Here is a 23272-nt window from a genome sequence, read left to right as displayed (position 1 = left end):
TCAGTCTAAAGATGTGCTAAGCTAGATTTTTCTTCTCTAAGCTACAAACTAAGCAGCAGGCTTTGTAAGAGCAACCAGAAAATCGCTTTCAGCAGATTGAGTATTTCATGTACTTGCTTTTTAGAGATATGTTACTTGAGTACAATTAACAAAGAAAACCTGGATCCACATGACACATTATACAGAGTAGAGTTTTGCAAAGCTAGACTTTGGTATCTACATAATTCCTATTTGCATTTAGAGCCCTATTCTTATTACTGATTGGAACTAATCTCATCAGAAATGACAGGCTTGATTGACACTTCCATTTGATTATATAAGTTACTTTTGAGGCCCAAAATATCAGCATATTTTAATACCCATAGCTTTCATTTTCTTAATGTGGGTTTTTGCTTCTTCTTTTCCAAAATCTTCAAAGCACTGTATTATCCTAATAGCTACCCAGTGGATTATTTCCTTTAATTATATTTTTCTCTTACATACTCTGCAACTTAAATTCTACCCCCCCCGTGTGTGTGTGTGTGTGTGTGTGTGTGTGTGTGTGTGTGTGTGTGTGTGCTTGTCTCCCTTTTGTGCTGGTATGGGGCATGAATTCATAGCCTTGTGGTTTCACTTGTCTTTTGTGTTTAAGTCTGGCATTCTACTATTTGAGTCACACAGTGACTTCTGTCTCTGTTAAGGTGGCATCTGCTGCTAGGGTAGCCTGTACCCAAAGACTGATCAACTACCCCCACTGCATGGTGAACATCTACAACCTTGGAAAGTGATTCTTAACTTCAGGCATCTCAACTAGAGATGGTCACCTTTTAGAGAAGGGGCTGGAGAAGATAAATCTGCCACTTGAAATTCTCCTTTCTAAACAATTCTGTATGTACACTTTCAAAGTATGTGTTTGAAGAAAGTGTTCTAGATTATAACTAGACATTTTATCGAGCAAGAACTGATGCTATATATGGTAAAAACATGATGACGAGGTATATTTGGTTCAGTTGTAATTGTGGTAATTTGATGGAGTTGCAAATTATTAATATGATTGGACTGTTTAAAATAAATAAGAATGGAGACTTAGGATTAGGAATGATAGCAATACTATTGTAAAGTTATGCCGAAAATTAGAATATGGAGAATGGGGACATACATATACATATAGACATATATTTACATATATATATATGCACAAACACATACACTGCCTGTTCAGCAGTGGATGGAGAGACATAAGAGTTGCCTAGAAAGCAGTAAATGGAGAAAGAGAGTGGATGAAGATGATGGCTCAGATTAATCAGAATCATCTGCAAAGTGAATGCAAACCCACCACATATACAATATTTGCAACTTCTTTTAAGTTCTACCAATTGCATGATATATGAAGTATTTCCCCTTGTGTATAATTTCAATTAAAATCAGTGTATACTTATTTTGTCATTATCTATGTGCAGAACAAACTCCCAAGGCTAACTTTTAACACATGCTATTTTCTTTTTTGTGATTATTTTTTAATTTTTTCCATATATTTTTTAATTTAATTAATAGAAGGGTTACATTATATTCACCAGATAGAAGGTGCATTACTTCATAAACATTGATACCCTTTCTCATGTCTTAGTTCCCATTTCCCTCCCTGCACTCCCACCCCTCATCTTGTTTTCCCCCCTTCCCTATCCTATTTCAAATAACCAAATAAGCATATGTACAGTATATCAGATAGCAAGGTAAAATACTGTAACATTATGAGATAACCAAGGGACAGCAAAAGAGATGAGAGATAAAAAAATATGGAACACTTAACAAATTTGCGTGTCATCCTTGAGCAGGGGCCATGCTAATCTTCCCTGTATCTTTCCAATTTTAGTATATGTGTTGCCGAAGTGAGCATCGCATGCTATTTCCTTTTGTCAACATATAACTTTAGAAATCCATCCCTTCTTTATGTTTGGATTAGTATATATTTTATAATTTATTTTATTTATAAATTATTATTATATTTATTATGTTATTATTCATGTGTGGGTGTATGAGTACTGGGGCATGAACTCAGGGAATTGGTACTGTTTCTTAGCTGCTTTGCCACAGACTGGCACTCTTACCACTCTACCTCCAAATAATCACAGTGTATTGATAGTTAATTATAGATAAGAGTCTTATAGATTTTTCTCACCTAGCTGTGCTTTGTACAATGATTCTCAGATCTCTGACTCCTGAGTTATTTAGGAATGTAAGTGTGAGCCCAGTACTGATATTTTATTGACATGTTTTAGACATCCTTAGCACTCTTTAAGATACAAGCAATAATATGCTCTTAGTTTTCAATGTAAAGTGTCCTCAGATATTCTTTAAAATTGTATATTGTTCATGATATTATAAAGAAATTAACAAACAACTGTTTATAACAACTACTCGATGGTTTACTGTGCATTATAATTTACATGGAGCTGCATGCTTATAAAAAAGCAATGGCCATCTTTGTAATTGAATCGATTTGAAATATGTTCATTTCTAATTCTCATTTCTGAGGAGAATTACAAATAAGCATAAGAAGCAATCTGAGGATTGCAGCTGAAAGCCAGCCCAGGCACTAAAGTCCATGAGACTCTTAATCTCCAATTAACCACTAGAAAACCAGAAGTGGCACTGTTGTTCAAGGGATAGAGTGCTAGCCTTGAGCTGAAGAGCTCAATTCCCACATAATTAATAGGAATAGGTTTTCTAATTCTTTTGCCTCCTCACAGATTTCTACTTCTTCATCTACAGAGTTCTCTTGTTTGTATATGAACAGTACGTCCTTCACTTTTAGAAGTGCTGTTGGCTGGGAGCATGGTCTAGTGGTAGAGTGCTTGCCTAGCATGCACAAAACCTTGGGTTTGATTCCTTGGTTACCACAGACAGAAAAAAGTTGGAAATGGCAGTGTGGCTGAAGTGGTAAAGCAGTACCCTTGAGAAACTCAAGGATACCAGGCTCTGAATTCAAGCCCAGGACTGGCAAAAAAAGGAAAAGAAGGGGAAAAAGAAGAAGAAGAAGAAGAAGAAGAAGAAGAAGGAGGAGGAGGAGGAGGAGGAGGAGGAGGAGGAGGAGGAGGAGGAGGAGGAGGAGGAGGAGGAGGAAAGAAAAGTAAATATGTTATTTTTTAATATTTTCTTTTTCTTGCCCATCCTGGGACTTGTTCCCATCCTGGAACTTGAACTCAGGGACCCATGCACTGTCCCTGAGCTTGTTTGGGCCAAGACTAGCACTCTATCCCAAGCCACACACCACTTCCAGCCTTTTCTGTATATTTGATATTGAGGAATCAAGCCCAGAGCTTCCTGTATGCTAGGCAAGCACTCTACTACTAAGCAATATTCCCAGCACAGTGCATGTGTATTTTATGACTAATCACTATGCATTTTTGGATTCTCAATAAGCTTCTCCCTCTAAATTTAAAGAAATTTGTACTTGTTGGTTATTTGCACATTTTTATGTTTTTAATATGAAACATCCTTAGATATTAATAACATCAATATTTTGAGCTTCTCATACATTTATCTAGGTCAAGCTAAACAATGATGAGGTTATCCTATGGATATTCATTTACTAAATATGTTTGACATTTTTCAATGGATTGATCCCCATATTATTGATACTTATAAGCAAAATTAAAAATGATATAATTTTACTTGTAATGAAAGTAACACATTGAAACACTGACAAGGGATTTATCTTAAAGTTTAACAGATGTTCAGGAAATGTTCTAATCTCTCATCTATTAGTACCTGTGCACAGAGTTGATAATTGCCTTCCAAAGATAGTGCCCTAATCTTGAAAACACCCAGATAAACACAAACATTCTAAAGGACCAGAAGCAAGCTAAAGTTGAGTCAATTTGAGTCAAACTTTAAATACAGTCATTTCATGTTTTTTTAGGAAGCTATGAATTTTAAGATCAGACTGGAGAAAGGATGGAATACATGTAATTAGTGCAGTGACAGGATTTTGAAGGAATAAAATGTTGGAAGACTTGACTTTTTTATTGCACACCAGGCAGGTGTGGATAAGAATTTTAGTAAAAACTTGCCTTTTCCAATAGTGACAGATGCGTCCAGGTGTGCATAGGTGTGTATGAATACCAGAGATTAAAATAGAAACTCAACCACAAAGCAACACTGCTACTGAAAATTTATTCCTTTAAAGACTTTTCCTGCCCAGGAAGTACTTTAATGTCAGGTTTTATATATACAGCTATTCACAGCTGCTTAAGTGCTTTTTCTCTTACTTTCACAAAATTTAAATTTTTGCAATCTTATTTTAACCTTAATAAAGAGCTTCTGAATCTCTGAAATGAAAGTGATGAGATATCCATATACCTAAAATGGAGCTCTTTGAATTATATATACATATATATACTTCACATATGTCATATCTATATTTATAGATAGATATGACACTTAGGTAGAAAGACAGACAGAGTGTCAGACACGTAGTTAGTTAAACTATTTAAAACATACAGGTAGTTCTGGGCTAGTGTGCTAGATTTATCCTAATAATATAAATCATAGTGCTGAAGATTTTGACCACCCATGAAACAATCATATCCATGGAATGGAGGAATCCCTGTCTTTTCCCTTCTTGCTCCCTGTGGTATGCATTCCCTGTCTGTTTGGCACCTCCTTGAACATGTTTTTGTGTCTCTCTAGGTTCTGCGTTGTCTGGGCCCTGATGCAAAGAGAAAAATCACAAAGGCCAATTGTTGCCATGCTATGGGCATAGAAAATGATTCTCAGATTATATGATTTTTTTTCAGTCCTGCTGATATTTGGCCTTTGCTCTTAAGGACTGAAATGCAAAGACTGGTAGAGCTAAAATCAACATATCCCGTCAGATTTTTCAGACATCATGCCCTAAAATGCACACATTATACCTAAACTAGTTCTTCATTAGTTGAGATACATAAATAAATATGCTTATAAGACAGACAGACAGAGAAAGAGAGAGAGAGAGAGAGAGAGAGAGAGAGAGAGAGAGAGAGAGAGAGAGAGAGAGAGAGAGAGAGAGAGAGAAAGAGAGAGAGAGGGGGGGGGAGAGAGAGAGAGAGAGAGAGAGGGAGAGCCAGACAGGCAGCCAGACAGATCTTGTTTCTGGTGTTTTGGACCCTCCATTTGGAACTCTGTGCAAGGTGATTTGAGATCAATTGAGCATGTGTGTATTCTTTTTTATTACTTGCATGTGGTCCTTTTCCTGCTTGTTTGAATATGAAGGAAATGAGGGAATCCTCCTATATAGTCCAAGCTGAACTTGAAGTTCTGATCCTTGTGCTTCAACTTTCTAAGTGATAGGCTAATCACATAGCTAACAGGCGTGTTCTGGCTCTCTTTTCTGTTTTCCTGTTTACTTTGATATTGTAGTATCCCTCTAATGGTGCTAATTCATAAATAACCATATAGGGGCAGCAAGTTGGGTCTGTAAATCAGAGGAATAAAAAATGGTTTTGCTCATCAGGAGTGGAAACAGGAAGCATTCAGTTTTCCTGTGATTCATATTTCTGAATTATCCTTGAAGATGCAGAATGTGGCCACAAGTGGAGACAAGACTGTAGTAGCATTCCCCTTGGGCCACATCGTCACCAGCCTCTGTTATCACTAGTTTTCTTGATAATGGCCATTTTAACTGGGGTAAGTTGGGATCTCTATGTTATTTCAATTTGCATTTCTTTAATGATGAGCATTTCTTCACGTGTCTATTGGCCATTCTTATTTCTGTTTTGGGAGAAGTCTCTCTTTAATTGTTTAGCCCATTTGTTAATTGGGTTGTTATTTCTATAAGGATTTGTTTGTAGGGAGATTAAGATTTTGAGCTCTGACCATATTTAGATATGAGGCCCTTGTTTAATGCATAACTAGTAAAGACAATCTCCCATTCTGTGAGTTTTCTATTTATCTTGCTAGCTGTATCTTTTGCCATGCAGAAACTCTTAAGTTTGCTGTAATTCCATCTATCTAGTATTTAATTTGTTGTGATTCTGGATTTTTACATAGGAATTATCAAGGAGTCTTAGCATTTGTCCTATCCCTTCCTGTGATACATTCAGCAAATCTGTGTGATATATCAATTTCTCAATTCTCTCTCTCTCTCTGTCTCTCTCTCTCTGTCTCTCTATTTTTCTCTGTCTGTCTCTCTGTCTGTCTCTCTGTCTCTCTCTGTCTCTGTCTCTGTTTCTCTGTCTCTCTGTCTCTCTCTCTTTCTCTGTCTCTCTGTCTCTCTCTGCCTCTGTCTGTCTCTCTGTGTCTCTCTCTGTCTCTGTCTCTCTCTGTCTCTCTCTCTGTCTCTGTCTCTCTCTCTCTCTCTCTCTCTCTCTCTCTCTCTCTCTCTCTCTCTCTCTCTCTCTCTCTCTCTCTCTCTCTCTCTCTCTCTCTCTCTCTCAGTTTTCTGCATGTGTATAGCAACTTCTTCCAGTCCCATTTGTTGAAGTGGCTATCTTTCTTCCATACTGCATTTTTGGCTCCCCTTCCCATTTCTGTGCATCTAATCCATTGATTATAAACCAGGCTATACTAAAGCCATCAGCATGAGCATGTTCATTGCAGCACTGTTTACCATGCCCAAATTAGGAAGTCAATCCAGATGACCCTCAGTAGAAGAATGGATCAAGAAACTACGATATACACACACGCAATAGAATTCTGTGCTTCCATTAGAAAGTATGGCTTTGCTCCACTCATAAGGAAAAGAAAAGTCTTGGAAAAATTATACTAAACATTGCTGGAATCATATAACTGTAACCCTTCTGCACATCACCTTTACAACATTTTTTTTAAATTCCATTCTGAATAAACCTTGTGAGCAAGTATAGCATTCTTCTTTAAAAATCTGTGTGTGTTTTCCTTAAGTTTGTGCCAATCCTCTTTTTCTAATGAACAAGTTTCTAAGTAGAAGGAAAATGATATTCAATCAAGAGTTTATCTAAATTACTCTTAATTCATGTAGTCTCCCAACAAGTTGTAAGGACTATTGGCCAGAAATAAAGGGAGGCATTTACTGCTGTTCTTATTTTGATGATGTGGATCTATGTGAAGGTATGGATTTGCAGTTATTTATGGGATAAAATAAGACCCAAAGGGATTTGTCTATTCACTGATTCATTCAATCAATCATGATTCATCTCACGAATAGTTGATTGTGTTATATTCCAGCATCCTGCATGCTAAGTATTAGGGACTAAACTAGGGAGAGAGTTCCAGCCTGATGAGGCTAAAATCATATTGAAGGAAATAGATTAAACCCAAATAGGACTGCTGCCCCAAACAAAATAACAACCCATAAATTAAGATAAATGTTTTAATTTAAATATACAAGAGTCAACATGAAGAATTTCATGTTGTAGGAAAGTGACTTGCTCTAGTAAAGGTGGCTATGTAATCTTTCTTGACTGTAATTTAAATGACTAAAGTAGTGTGCTGGTGAAGGAGAAAGAGGGTCTGGAAAGGATATGAACTGGGAAATCCCTGCTGAAGTTGGTGGAAAACTGAAAAGGGCCAGGTTATAAGCATTGATCAAGATAAGTTGTATTTATAAACCATTTTGTTTTGTGAAGTGGCACAATTTTCTACAATTACTTAATGATAATAAAATATTGTAAAAAAAAGTTCCCTAAGGAATTTGACTCTCCCAACTTCTCAAATTAGTTAATTACATTACTTGCATGTTGCATCCTTCACTAAACTGGGCATGGCCATCCTTGTATTTTAGCATGATGTCTAGCATTTGTATGTTGAGTGAATAACTAAATCCAGAGTACTTAATCCCAACCTCTTCTTCCCCTTGTCAAACTGTAACACCATTATCCCAACAGATTTACATGAGGATCAAAGGCAATTATATTTATATAATATGTATATTATCTACTTCTATATTATATATATTTACATATTACTAATTAATCATAACCTCTGGCACAAAAATGCTCAATAAGTATCAGCTTTAGCTAATTAAATTTTTTTAATGTGCAAATTGCATTTTATTGGAAATACTGAAAGATAAAATGTGCTGTTTTCTTTTTCATATATTTTTATTATAATTAATAGAGGGTTACATTATATTCACCAGATAGAAGGTGCATTACTTCACATACATTGATACCCTTTCTCATGTCTTGGTCCCTATTTCCCTCCCCCCACTCCTACTCCTCATCTTCTTTTCCTCCCTTCCCTATCCCACTTCAAATAACCAAATAAGCATATATACAATATATCAGATAACAAGATGAAATACTGTAATAATATGAGATAACCAAGGGTCAACAAAAGAGATGAGAGATAACATGGTACATTAAGGAAAACAATCACTCATTATATGGCTTTTGTTTCTATATGCTAGAGGTCCTTTCATTTAGCGTCATACTATATGGCCTTATGTATCTAGTTTTTGTTCTATTGTAAATCTCTGCTAGGAGAGCCCTAGGTTTCTACTGATTGTGACAAATAAGGGAAACCATTGAGCCTATGTTCCTTTGAGTCTGGATTACTTCACTTAATATGATTTTTTCTGTCTTTCCATTTCCTTATAAATGGGGTGATGCCATTCTTTCTGATAGCAGCATAGAATTCCATTATGTATAAATACCACATCTTGTTGATCCACCATCAACTGAGGGGCATCTGGGTTGGTTCCATATTTTTGCTATGGTAAGTAGTGCAGCAATGAACATCATTGTGCTAGGGAATTTAGTATGTCCTTGTTTCTGGATGATTGGATAAATGCCAAGCAGTGGAATCGCTGGATCATAGGGAAGTTCTATGTTTAGTCTTTTGAGGAACTACCATACTGCTTTCCATAGTGGTTGAATGAATTTGCACTCCCACCAACAGAGTAGTAGTGATCCCTCCTGGCCACATCCCCTCCAGCATCTGTTGTTATTAGATTTTTTGATTCTGGCTATTCTAACTAGAGTGAGGTGGAACATTAGAATTTTTTTTGATTTCCATTTATTTTAAGGACGGAGATGTTGAGCATTTCTTCATATGATCATAGGCCATTATTATTTCTTCTTCAGAGAAGACTCTCTTTAAGTCTTTGGCCCATCTTTTAATGGGATGGTTGTTTCTTTAGAGATTAGTTTTGGAGTGATTCAATTATTTGAGCTGTTTGATATGCTTTAGATACAAGGCCTTTGTCCATTGTTAGGTTAGTGAAGACTTTCTCCCACTCTGTAGCCTTTCTAGTTAATTTGCTAGCTATGTCCTTTGCCATACAGAAGCTCTGCAGTTTAATGCGGTGCCACTTATTCAGACTTTCTCTGATTTGTTGTGTTTTTTGGTCCTTATTAAGAAAGTTTCGACCTGTACCAAGGAGACCTAGTGTGTCTCCTATTCCTTAGCAAAGTTTTCAGTGTATCAGCTTTTACCTTGAGGTCTTTGATCCACTTGGAGTTAATCCTGGTGCAGGGTGACAAAGAAGGGTCCAACTTAATTTTTCTGCAGGTGCTTAACCAGTTCTGCCAGCACCACTTGTTGAAGAGGCTGTCTTTCTTCCATTCTATTTTTTTTGGCTCCCTTATCAAAGATTAGGTGGCCATAGGTCTGTGGGTTAATATCTGAGTCCTCAGATCTATTCCACTGGTCTTCAGGCCTGTTCTTGTGCCAGTACCAAGGTGTTTTGGTCAGTATAGCTCTGTAATAGTATTGAAATTCCTCCTGTGCTGTTCTTTCTGCTACGAAGTGTTTTTGCTATACGGGGTCTTTTATTATTCCATATGAAATTTTGGATTGCCTCTTATATATCTTTAAATAATGATATCGGGATATTGATGGGTATTGCTTTGAATTTGTCGATAGCACTTGGCAAGATTGTCATTTTCACGATGTTAATTCTCCTAATCCAGGAACATGGAAGGTTTTTATCACTACCTCAATTCTGCTTTAATTTCCTTTTTCAGGGTTTTAAAGTTTTCATCAGAAAGATCTTCTACTTTTTAGCTAAGTTAATGCCTAGGTACTTTATTTTCTTTGAGGCCATTGCAAAAGGAGTTGCTTTCCTGATTGTTGACTCATTCCTCTCATTGTTGGCATAAAGGAAGGCAGTTGATTTTTGAGGGTTAATTTTTTTAAACTTTTTTTATTGTAATTAATAAAAGGGTTACATGATATTTGCCGTATAGAAGGTGCATTAATTCACATACATTGATACCCTTTCACATGTCTTGGTACCCATTACCCCCCCTGCCCCCCCCATCTTGGTTTTCCCCCCTTCCCTATCAAATTTCAAATAACCAAATACAAATAAATTCAATATATCAGATAACAATATGAGATACCCAAGGGACAGCAAAGGAGATGAGAGATTTCATAGTACATTAAGGACAACAATCATTCGTTATATGGCTTTTGTTTCAATATCCTGGAGGTCCTTTCCATTAGCTTCATACTATATGGCCTTATGTATCAAGGTTTTGCTCTATTGCAGATCTCTGCTAGGAGAGCCCAAGGTTTCTACTGATTATGACAAATGAGGGAAACCACTGAGCCTAAGTTCCTTTGAGTCTGGCTTACTTCACTTAATATGATTTTTCTAAGTCTTTCCATTTCCTAACAAATGGCTCGATGTTGTTTTTTCTGACAGCAGTGAGGGTTAATTTTATAGCCTGCTACCTTGCCAAAGTTTTTAATCAGGTCAAGCAGCTTGGGAGTGGAGTCTATATGGTTCGTTAAGTACAGAATCATGTCATCTGCAAAGAGGGAAAGTTTCACTTCCTCTTTCCCTATTTGGATCCCCTTTATGCTTGCTTCTTGCCTTATTGCACTGGCTAGGAATTTTAGTACTATGTTAAAGAGGAGTGGAGAGAATGGGCATCCTTGTCTCGTTCCTGATTTTAGAGGGAATGGCTTTAGATTTTCACCATTAAGTGTAATACTAGCAGTGGGTTTGTCATACACAGCCTTTATTATACTGAGGAATGTTGCATGGATTCCTAGTTTCTCCAGAGCTTCTAACATAAAGGGGTGTTGGATCTTGTGAAATGCCTTTTCTGCATCTATTGAGACACTCTTGTCATTCTTGCCCTTGCTCCTGTTGATATGTTGAATTATGTTATTTGATTTGCGCATGTTGAACTAGCTTTGCCTCCCTGTGATGAATCCTGTTTGATCATAGTGTATAATGTTTTTGATGAGTTGCTGAAGACGGTTGGCCAGTATTTTATTGAGAAGTTTTGCATTGATGTTCCTCAAAGAAATGGGTCTATAGTTCTCTTTCTTTGATGAATCTCTGTCTTGTTTTGGGATGAGGGTTATAGTGGTTTTGTAGAATGAGTTTGGCAAAGAACCTTCATTTTCAATTTTGTTGAAGAGCTTGAGGAGTATTAGTGTGAGCTCTGCTTTGAAGACCTTATAGAATTCTGGCTCTTGGCTTTTCTTGGATGGAAGGTCTCTTATTGCCATTTCTATTTCAGTGCTTGAAATAGATCAGTTTAGTTGGATTAGGTCTTCTTGGTTCTGTGTGGGGATGTTAATACTGGCTATAAATTCATCCATTTTTTCTATATTCTCAAATTTCTTGACATAAAGGTTTGAAAATTATTCCCTAATGATGCTTTGGCTCTTGGTAATTTCTGTCGTGATATTACCATTGTCATCTGTGATTTTGTTTATTGGGCTGTGCTCCCTTTTTTTCATAAGATTTGCTAAGAGTCTGTCAATTTTGTTAATTCTTTCAAAGAACCAATTTGTTTTGTTGATTCTTTCTATAGTTTTTTTGGACTTCAATTCATTTAATTCTGCTTTGATTTTAATAATTTGCTTCCTTCTACTGGGATTAGGGTTGGTTTGTTGCTCTTTTTCCAGGAGTTTAAGGTGACACATTAACTTGTTGGTTTGAGATTTTTCCAACTTGTTGTTGTAGGCACTCAGAGCTATAAATTTTCCTCTGAGTACTGCCTTTGCTGTATCCCAAAGGAGCTGGTATTTTGTGTGCTTCTTTTTGTTAAATTTCATAAACTGTTGAATTTCTGTTCTGATCTCTTTGATGACCCATTGGTAATTCAGCAATGTGTTGTTCAATCTCTATGAGTTACAGGGTTTTCGTTGGTGGAGATTGGTGTTCAATTACAATTTGATGCCCTTGTGGTCTGAGAGAATGCAGGGAATAATTTCAGTGTTTCTGAATATGCACAGGTTTGTTTTATGCCCTAAAATGTGGTCTATTTTGGAAAATGTTCCATGTGCTGCTGAAAAAAAAACGTATATTGTGTTGTTGCTGGGTGAGATAATCACTGATGTCTGTTAGATCTAGTTGTTCTACACAGTTGTTCAATTCTTTAAGTTTTTCTGTTGAGTTTTTGCCTGGTTGATATGTCCATAGCTGAGAGTGGTGTGTTAAAGTCATCAACAATCACTGTGTTTCGATCTATACATGGTGTTAGTGAAAGTAAAGTTTGCTTGACAAAGTTCAGTGCTCTGGGATTAGGTTATGTCCTCCTAGAAGAGAGATCCCTTTTTAGGATGTAATAACCTTCTTTGTCTTTTCTCACTAATTTTAGTTTAAAATCTATTTTATCTGATATGAGGATGGCATATCATAAACTCTTGTTTATGGGGGCCGTTAACTTTATAAACTTTATTCCAACCTCTCACTTTCAAAAAAACTAAAAAAAGAAATCTGGGTCTCTACTGCCCTCGTGTGGCAGCTAGTTTTAAATGTGTCATTCTTAGGCAGTCTGAAGCATAGTTTTAGCCAAACTCTTTTTCAGTTAAACTAAGTTACCTTTGAGTCTGGCTTACTTCACTTAATATGATTTTTCCCTCATTCGTCATAATCAGTAGAAACCTTGGGCTCTACTAGCAGAGATCTGCAATAGAGCAAAATCTTGATACATAAAGCCATATAGTATGAAGCTAATGGAAAGGACCTCCAGGATATTGAAACAAAAGCCATATAACGAATGATTGTTGTCCTTAATGTACTATGTTGTCTCTCATCCCCTTTGCTGTCCCTTGGTTATCTCATATTGTTATAGTATCTCACTTTGTTATCTGATAAATTGAATTTATTTGTATTTGGTTATTTGAAATTTGATAGGGAAGGGGGGAAAACCAAGACGGGTGGGGGGGGGGGGAAGGGGGGGGAGGGTAATGGGTACCAAGACATGTGAAAGGGTATCAATGTATGTGAATTAATGCACCTCTATCTGGCAAATATCATGTAACCCTTTTACTAATTACAATAAATAAATAAACTAAGTTACCTATATCGGCTCCCATTCAGAAACAATTATAGAAATATTACATTCTAATTTTTTCATCTTACTACTTTGTCACATTCCATTGTGCAAAGTATCCATTCTAAAAACCCAAACTCAAAGATTTCTGCAAACAGGCCACTTAGTTAAAAGAGAGTAACCAGATTTTATACAATGTGGAGAAGTAGATACTGTGGGGTACTTGGAAAGACAGCTGTAGAGAAAATATTTAATTTTACATAACAAGTGTATGAATAAGCATAAAAATAGACTTTTTCACAATTCACATTTCTCATGCTGTGTCCTCAAGCCTCTACTTTTAATCTATGTGCATGGTTATTTTCTTGCTTAAAAGAGCAAATTCTTGAGGTATTTTTTTTTAATTCTTTATAAAAACAGTTTCATGTATTACATATTCAAACTCCATTTTCAACTCCATCTCTGTGCCACAGGTCTATTTTTGAAGTGAGCTTTGCTGCTCAAAACCAGATCTCATACAGCTGATCTTTTCTTTCCACCTTCCCTCTCTTCCTTCTTGCCCACAGTTCAGCAAGCTATTCTTGTTGTAGAACTTTTTGTTTGTTTTGACAAGTCTCTGACTGACACTTGGCTTTGGGGAATACAGGTGTTGAGCTATTACCCATTTTTCTCTGCAGTAAAATAACCTGTGAAGTATTTTTCTGCAGAGAGTGCTCATTCCTACTGCCAGCACTGGCTATGTACATATTTGCCAGAAATGAAATCCTTTGTTCAGGTATCACTCTATCTTTTTCCTTTTCTCCATATGAGGAAGATTGTGCTACATGCAATTTAGTTGACTTTTAGAGTACAAGGATCTGTTTGTAAATGGCATCACAGAATTACTGCTTTCTTGGTGCTTGCCAGCGACTTTAGTCTCAAATTCACTGCAGTTCAATAGCTGTAAGATGCTGGGCTAAGAGAAATAATATTTATAGAAGAAAGCATGAAATGCAGTCATCCATTTTGCCTTATAATTTAAAATCTATTTTAGGATTAAGAGAGACCATCCAACAATACTGGCTGGACTACCTCATACTGGGCCCAGTGCAATTGCTTCTGACAGAACTCGGCAGTACCTATCAGGAGGAAATATCCTCTCACTGTGAACTCACAAGAAGTATTATCTCTTCTTTCTTATTTCATTTGTCCCAAATAAGTAATTTGTATTTTATACTGTTATTACTGCTCAAATTTTCTCCTTTTTACGTGTCATTTAGCAAAATTTAAGATCAAATATTTGGATCCTGTGGAATTTCTGTCTTTTTCCTATGTTTACATTTTTAAAAATCTTTTTACAAGGGCTGGGAGTTTGGCCTAGTGGTAGAGTGCTTGCCTAGCATGCACGAAGACCCAGGTTCGATTCCTCAGTACCACATACATATAAAAAAGCTGGAAGTGGTGCTGAGGCTCAAAGGGCTCTAGACTTGAGAAAAGTCCAAGGACAATGATCAGGCCCTGAGCTCAAGTCCAGGACTGGCAAAAAAAAATCCCTTTAAAGATACTAAATGTTTACTTTGCTATATTATAGGCATCTGTCTGCACTGGAAATTCATTTGTGACAAAATTAATATAGAAATAATAACTCAGGTATTGCTATGGAGGTATGACTTAATAAAAGCTAATTTCCTGCTGAACAGTCTATAATGTAGCCAAATACCATATGATGCAGGGAAAGATGAAGCATACCAGAAATAACATGGATTTTTTAGAAGACATGCTAATCCTGTTTCTCAGTGCACAGAAGTCAAAATGGGAGATTGAATATTTCTTCTGGAAAATACTGCTAAGTGGAGAGAGAAGACAGATGAATGAATTGGAAAGAACCCAAAGTATGTTTTCATGTTTCTGACCTAGAACTTTCTATTCATGCAGGTTTGGGATATGAGAGGGACTATTTATTTTCCTTTGAGAATTTGGATCTATGGTATATCTGATCACCCAAAAGAATGATTCTGGATTTATGTCCATTGGTGAGGTTCCAGAATAATTCTATAGTACTATTCTTAGCTCTTTAGGATTCTGAAGTGCAAGGTTCATTGCAGGGATGCAGATACTTTCAAGAAGTAGAAAGCCTCAATATAGAAAAGATTATAAATTAAGAGATGACAGAAATCACTTTGTAATCTGAAAATAGGTTTACTAAATGTGAATTTTTGAGACAGTTAATTATAGTATGAGAATCAGTACATAATAGTCCTCATATATGTTTTTTAGGAGTTGCAGATTCTTATTTTGGCATCATTCACAATAATCAAGTCATGAAATCAACCAAGGTGTCAATCAACTCCTAAATCAATAAAAATGTGGAAGAAGTACACAGTAAAATGCATTCAATCATAAGGATAAAACAAAACTCATGTTTTTATCTCTAGGAAAGTGGATGGAACTAGATATCATCATATAAAAATGATGATTTAAATATCACATTTAAAAATACTGATTTAAGTATCACATTTTCTCTTATATATGGAGTAAGAATAAATATGAAAGTAGAAAAGAGATCATTGTTGAGAAGATAGGAAGATGAGCATTTGTGGAAGAGATTGAGCTGGATAACGGGAGTTATTACCTGGTAGTACTAGCTCACACCTATAATCCTAGCTACCCAGAAGGCTGAGATCTGAGGATCACAATTCAAAGCTAGAGTCTATCTTCAATTAACTGCCAGAAAACTGGAAGTGGCACTGTGGCTCAAATGGTAGAGCCCTAACCTTGAGCTAAGGAGGTTAGGGACAGTGCCCAGGGCCAAAGTTCTAGCCCCAAGACCTACCAAAAATACTCTATATAAAACAATTATATTTAATAATTAATTTGTTACTAAAAGACAAACACGAATCATATAGACATAACATTTTGCCTATAGAATTATAATGTGCATATATGCTTATTTAATTTGTTTTTAAACCTGAATATTAGGTTCCTATCAATTTTCTAAAGACCAATTTGATTTGACAAGTTTTTAAAATATCCTGATAATTCGTATTCTATTTTTTTTAATTTCATATCAGAGCTTTAGTTGTCATCCATGGTCTCTCAGCTTCTACATTCTTTTCATTATCTTTGTTCCAGTTGATATTAGAGGCCTTTTGGATAAACACATTTGTGATTCTCTTGTGATGTATAGTGATTATGAACTAGCCTCTTACATCTAATGCTCATCTTTAAATGTATATCAATGCTAGCTAGCTTGAGCTGGCATCTCTAGAGTAGAACAAAGGTTTGTTATTCTTCCACATAGAAGAGCTGGAAGTTAGAACCTTTTCATATTCCAATATGCTGTGAAAATGCTTAACTGTTCCTTTTAGGGGCCTCGTAAATATGTTCTAGGTTGATATAGGTGAGGGGGGAGTCACACAAGAGAGGTTTGCTGCATGCCTCTGTGTCTAGAATGGTCCTCAGCAGAGTCCACCTTCAGGGTGACATTTAGATAGGACTTTATAGAAATATATCACTTCCTGAAGAAAGTTCCGCAGAGCAGAGCAGATTTATAGAGCTGGGCACCTATTCTGCACTGCTGTACATCACAATTGAGACTAGCTTAAAAAATATACCATAATGTCCTTGATCATGTCTTTTCTTGTGGAAGTAACAATTCCATTAGATGCTTTGTCTGAAAATTCAAATTGTTTTTTTTCTAAATCATTTATTCTTAATTTTTTGCTCCCAATCTTATGTCATAAATATGTGCTTATTAGCTGTATGTGTCAGGAAAGATAGATCGAACAGCATACACATAAATGTAGACAGGTTGTTAAAAACTCAGTACTGTAAATCATTGTATCTACCATGGGTTTGTCGAGGGCTTATGATTGAAAACAGAAAGTTGGTGAGGTAGAAAAAGAAATCCAATATGGTAATTCGATGCAGAATTGAAATTAGGTGAAGGATATTTTGGAAAGATTCTGTATATGTTGCTAGACTGCTTAAGGTTTCTAAGATTTTATACTGTAAAAGTATCTTTTTGACAAAAAGCATCTCATTTGTAATTATAAAACTTACTGTGAATCATGTGATAAAATAGAATGACACTTCCCACTTGGAGAATGTTACATAGGAAGTTCACATATCAATAGAGTCCCACTCTAATATTACTGCGTATGACTAAACCATTATTATCGCTATTTTCTATACATTCTAGCAGTAAAACAGGCTAGAAAGAACTTTCTTTTTTCCTCTTAAAACTGTGATTTGTACCACTGAATCTAATCACTTACTAGAACAATAAACCATTTCTATATTCTTGGGCTCTGCAAACTACTTATGCCAGCATTATAGTCATCACATCCATGCAAAGTGTTTATTTATATGTAAACAGAAAATCTGGCTTCATAACATGAGACATAAATTTTGCATATATCTGCAATAGAAATTTACCCAATAGTGATATTATTTTAATATATAAATGTATCAACAGTCTCAATGATAATCTTACTTTTTGGTATAGTCTTTTGATTGCAATCTTAGGCTCATGTAATTACATGTCAGAGATTTGTGTTAATCATCACTGGCCATTTTGGATTGAATTCTTTAAAGGTCTCAAAAAAATTGAGTTCTCCAGAAAGTGCTTTAAAATGCTGCTGGCTATTCCATCTGGCTACTACCACTAAGGGGCTTTCTCCTGATATTGAGAATTATAAACAAAATCTGACAGCTACTGGCTAATTTGGGCACCATTACATCTGTAATAAGGACTTCAAGATTTTTGTTTAAGGTATAATGATGGTAACTGTTTTCATAATTTTTTCCCAAGTCAGGAATCCACATTGCACTTTTACCGTTATTCTATAAAAAAAATAATTAACAGGTCTGGCTTGTGACTCCTAGGATGGGAAAGCGGTTTATTTATGGGCAGAGAAGTGCCAGAGAATAAGACATTGCAAATTCTTCTATGCGTTGGCTATCCACTAATTCCACTGTGGAATTTGATTTAATGTATTTTCACCTTGGACACTAGTAAATGTTTTAATATTAGAGAACTTTTAGAAACATGTTCTGGCAATACTTTCACCCCAAGGAAAAGTTTATCACATAGATCTACTATGTTTGAGGTTTCTGATTTCCCTAGGACTGTTTGAACCTACCTGGGAGAATCTATAACAGTTAATGATTCTGTGCCTCATAAATAGGATGAAGAATTTTTGGTCAGGGAATTCATATGTGAAAATCATCAACAGATGTATTTTATGGAAAAATTTTACAATTTTTGTGATTATAATTGATTAAACCAGTTTTGGAAATGGGATCTTTCAGATGATTTTTGATTATCTTCAAATAGCTGTATGCAGTTGGCATTAAAGATTATGAATACAATGCTTTTTGATCAGTGTACACCTTTCAACTTTCTCCCCTCATCACCCTTCTCCACTCACCCTTTCCCTCATTTTTCTCAAAATTGTAGGTTATACATTGAATTCTTGACTCTACTTTCCCCTCTTCTCCTCTTTAGTAATTTATCAATTTCTTCTTGACCTCACCATACTCCTTTAGTGGTGTTTATTTGAACGTGTTGAAAGTTAGCTTTATTTTTTAAGACATTGTAGTATTTGTGTTCTCTCCTAAATCTACTGTAGTTCAGCTAATACATTGTGTACACTTGAATATCAGAGGAAGATTTTATTTCCTGTTTTATACTTGTGTATAATAAGAAAACGGGCTAATAATTAGAAAATATATTACACTTTTAGTAGGTGTTTGAATTTTCTCTTTCAAGTCAGTGTTTGTTCGGAATTCTGTTTTGTAAAATTTATTATTTATTTATTTATTTATTTTTGCCAGTCCTGGACTTGGAGTCAGGGCCTGAGCACTGTCCCTGGATTTTCTAAAGGCTAGGGCTCTACCACTTGAACCTCGCACCACTTCTGGCTTTTTGCTACGTATGTGGTACTGAGGAATCTAACCAGGGTCCTCATGCATGCTAGGCAAGCACTCTACCACTAGGCCAAACTCCCAGCCCAAATATATTTATTTTAAAGTGAATCTGAAGTTGTTGTTGCTTCTTTGACTAACAGTGGATTCCGATCTAATTTGGTTTATTGCTTTTATTTTATTATTTCTATTTTGGAATCAGATATATTGTTCCAAAGAATCATTTAAGAATAGACATGTTTCTTGAATACTTGTTTGTTAAACATGTCATTTGAAATATGATGTAAAAATGAATGTTAATAAATTATTTAAATAAAAAATTAAAAAGATTAGTTATATACTGACAAAATTGTTGAATTCTATATTTCATCTATGTGTTTGTTTGTCCAATCATTTTTAACATAATCTGAAATACCAGTGACTGTCTGGAGAAAAGATATAACATGAAGAATGGTATTAGTTTTCTAGAGTTGCTATAATAGATTCCTATTGATAGTTTGGTGACTTAAAAAAGTGAAAATTTAGATTTATCAGTCTTTAAGATCAATTGTCTATTGTAGATTAATTTGCCTTTATGCATTTGCTTCTTTATGTACCCATAAGAACTGTTTTGTGAGACATAGTTGTGACAAATATAAGCCCGTTAACAATCATATACAGACCGTAGTCTCAAATCCATGCTACACTATATATTTCCTTTTATTTTATAAGCCAATGGTTTAGGATATAAATAATTCAAAATTGGTGTTTCTCAAATCACTTGTGATGTTCTCATACTGTGTGAATTTAGGGATAGTTTGATGGCTTAAAAATTGGTTTGCTCTGTAACATTTGAATCTAAGAAAGTTTTTCTTGCCTCATAGAGTATAATCTCTAAGACTAGATAATAGCCTTTCTTTCAAAAACATTACTAATTTTTTTCTTGGAGGCATATCAAATTCCTAGTTCCTATTGGGTATAAAGAACAAGCTTCACTGGGCATGGTGGCTCATGCTTGTAATCTTAGCTACTCAGTAGGCTGAGATCTGAGGATAGAGGTACAAAGCCAGCCAGACACTAAAGTATATGAGACTATTATCTCCAATTAAGCAACAGAAAATGGGTGGTGCTTTGGTTTAAGGGGTAGGGTGGTAGCCTTGAGCTGAAGAGTTCAGGGACAACACCGAGGCCCAGAGATCAAGTCCCAGGACCCACCAAAAAAAAAAAGAAAAGAAAAGAAAAAATAAGAACAGAACTTCAAAATATAGTCTGGGAATATTTTCATCTTTTTCTTCCAATTTTATGGCACTTAAAAATTAGCAATAGCTATACTTCTTTAGTATCCTCCTTTGTTTGATATTCACATTGCATTGAATATATGCAAACTTACATAATTGTTAGTTCATTAAATAACTTTTTTCTTGTCTTCATAGCTCATTTTAATTAAGATTTGGAGTTCAGTTCACAATATAGTAATGAATTCCTAGGGAATATATAAGAAAATACTAAGCAAAATTAAATTTTTTAAAGTTTGAAAACTAATTTTCCTCATACGTGAACACTTTATACAATGATTTCAGAAGTTATTCTCAAGAAGTGATGCTTGATATCATACCTAACTCTTCAAAACAAAAGATTTCTTTAAAAAACACTGCTGTAGGATTTCTCCAAAAAAATGAGGTGACAATTTTTTATGAATTAAAGTAATATGATAACACAGTGTTTCATATTCACTAATTATATATATGTATACATAAACATATGCATGTATGTATATATGTATGTATACATGAATGTGTATATATACTTATACTCACATGCGTACTATGTATACATATATATGTATACATAAACATGCACATATGAATGCACATGCATGTTTATATATTTATATGTAAATGTATCTATTCAGATATGTGTGTGTATATATATGATCATAGATTTAGAAGTTACAGAGTAATGAATAAATAAGCACAAACAGAGTTAGATAGAAGAGATTATTTGCATGTTTAGGAGCTTGCTTTTCTGATTATGTTCATTATCTTCATCTGTCACAATTTCTCATTGAGCTGTCATTTCTTCCCTCTGTGTTACATCATCTGTATTTCATTGTGCTTATTTTAGGACAATGCTTTTTGTATAACTGTGTTCTCCTAGTATCTCGTCTACCCAAAAATTAATATGCTCATTCATTCATATTGATCAGGGCTGAAAGTAGACACATGGGATTCTTAACAGGGACCCAGGTATGGATGGACATTCCTTTATATTGGATATACCAAGAAGGGGTAGAGTGCTTTTCAATATGTTCATATGTAAACATTTTCTTTTTCTGTCTTTGACCTCTGTCTTGACTTAAGTGAGGACCAGGAAGAATGGATCACTTGAGGGTATTTTTTCCCTGTTCTTTATAGGCTTGCTACCTTCAATATAAGTATCAAGGAACATGGATTTGTTAATTGCAAAGCCACTTTGTAATCTGTAAACAGGAATGTATTTTATACAATGAAGTGACCTTTTAACAGCTACCAATTCCTTCACATTGGTGATTATTTAGATTATCCCTATAATTATAGACAAATGAAATGAATAGCTAAAATCGGATCACATTTCTCTCCACGAAAAGACTCTACATAAAAGTGATGCAAAGGAATAAAATAGGCGAAATGCAATATTTATTTTTCACGTGCAAAGATAACTTTACTTCTGGTAGTTTTATTTATTTGTGTCTTAACCATGAGGCACTGTTACATTATTTAAAGTGTGAAGGAGGCAATAGAATGACAATTTTAAAGAAACTCATCCTGAATCTATATAGCTAATTGGAAATATAGTGGAAAATTCCAACAGAGCTGTGTAATTCCAAGAGCTGTGTTGATTATAAATCAACTTACTTTAAGAAAATACCTCATGGGAAATGTATTTGCAAAGCAAGATTATAATAATGCTTATGTGGGTATTGAACCAACAACATTTTACTAGTATTGGGTTATAAATGTGGTTTGAATTGTTTATACATATCCAAATCCACTTTAGAACAATTATGTTTATTCTCTGGTACTGGATTAAGTAAATTTGCACTCATACATGTTAAATTTTGTTTATTGTCTGCACATAATTAACCCATAAACGGCAAATGATTTTACTCACTATATACAAGTAGCTATAGTCTCTGCACTAAATGACCTAAAAAGACCATACCACCTCGAGCTGTTAATATCTGTTATTTAAAAAATAAAGCAAAATATGAAAATTATGGACTTGTGTGTAGTGGCTCATGATGATTTTCCTATCCTCTGGAAATAGAAGATTAAGGGATCATCAATACAAAAAATAATCCAGGGAAACTATTTATCTCACACTTAATTATAGTAGTTCATATCTTTAGTCTTACATAAACAGGAAGCATTACTAGAAAAATTATAGTGTTAAGACTGACCCAGGCAAAAGCTTAAGACCCTGTTTGAAAAACAAGCTAAAGCACAAGTACTGGGAATATATCTTCTCAGAAATACATTCGTCTTTTGAATGTAAGGCCTTAAGTTCAACCCTAGTACTGTGTGTGTGTGTGTGTGTGTGTGTGTGTGTGTGTGTGTGTGTGTGTGTGTGTGTGTGTGAGAGAGACAGAGAGAGAGAGAGAGACAGAGAGAGAGAGAGAGAAAGAGAGAGAGAGAGACAGACAGAGAGAGAGAGAGAGAGAGAGAGAGAGAGAGAGAGAGAGAGAGAGAGAGAGAGAGAGAGAGAGAGAGAGAGAGAGAGAGAGAATCACAGGCTACAGATACTTCTTTTACTTATTCTATTGAACAAAATGTAGGTCTGGTAATTAAAATATTTAACACATACAAAGTCTCTTATACAGCCTATAAAACTAATTTTATTATAGAAATTGCATTGCACTTAACAGCTGATGACCTTATTTCACTACACTAATGCACTTTTCATTAAAATGAAACATTGTATTTCCAAGGCAGGAGCCAAAAATCAGGCCTTAAATTGGCAAGGGCCACATGTATTATGTACAATTGCTATCTTCCAAAACAGCATATAACCTGGAGTTTCTCCCTTTATTACCACATCAAGATGAGCAGATTTAAACTCTAATTAAAGAGATGCAATACATTGTCTTTTTACAACTTGGATGACTTTAACTGTTGTACTGTCGAAACAGATAGGATAAATTATAACTGTTGTTCTAGGCTTTTATG

At 35.1% G+C, this 23272-nt stretch overlaps 1 non-coding gene across 1 annotated transcript; it reads right to left on the bottom strand.

The window, feature by feature from the left end:
- Positions 1-1769: 1769 nt before the first annotated feature.
- Positions 1770-1876, bottom strand: LOC150069549 (U6 spliceosomal RNA). The gene has a single exon (XR_016538384.1). It is a non-coding gene; the product is annotated as a U6 spliceosomal RNA (small nuclear RNA).
- Between the last annotated feature and the right edge of the window lie 21396 nt (positions 1877-23272).

Source organism: Megascapheus bottae, chromosome 1 (genome assembly GCF_031878675.1).
Source record: "Megascapheus bottae isolate mThoBot1 chromosome 1, mThoBot2.hap1, whole genome shotgun sequence".
Classification (NCBI taxonomy): Eukaryota; Metazoa; Chordata; class Mammalia; order Rodentia; family Geomyidae; genus Megascapheus; species Megascapheus bottae.
The sequence above is the reverse complement of the archived record's forward strand: the minus strand, read 5'-3'. Positions and strand labels throughout refer to the sequence as shown.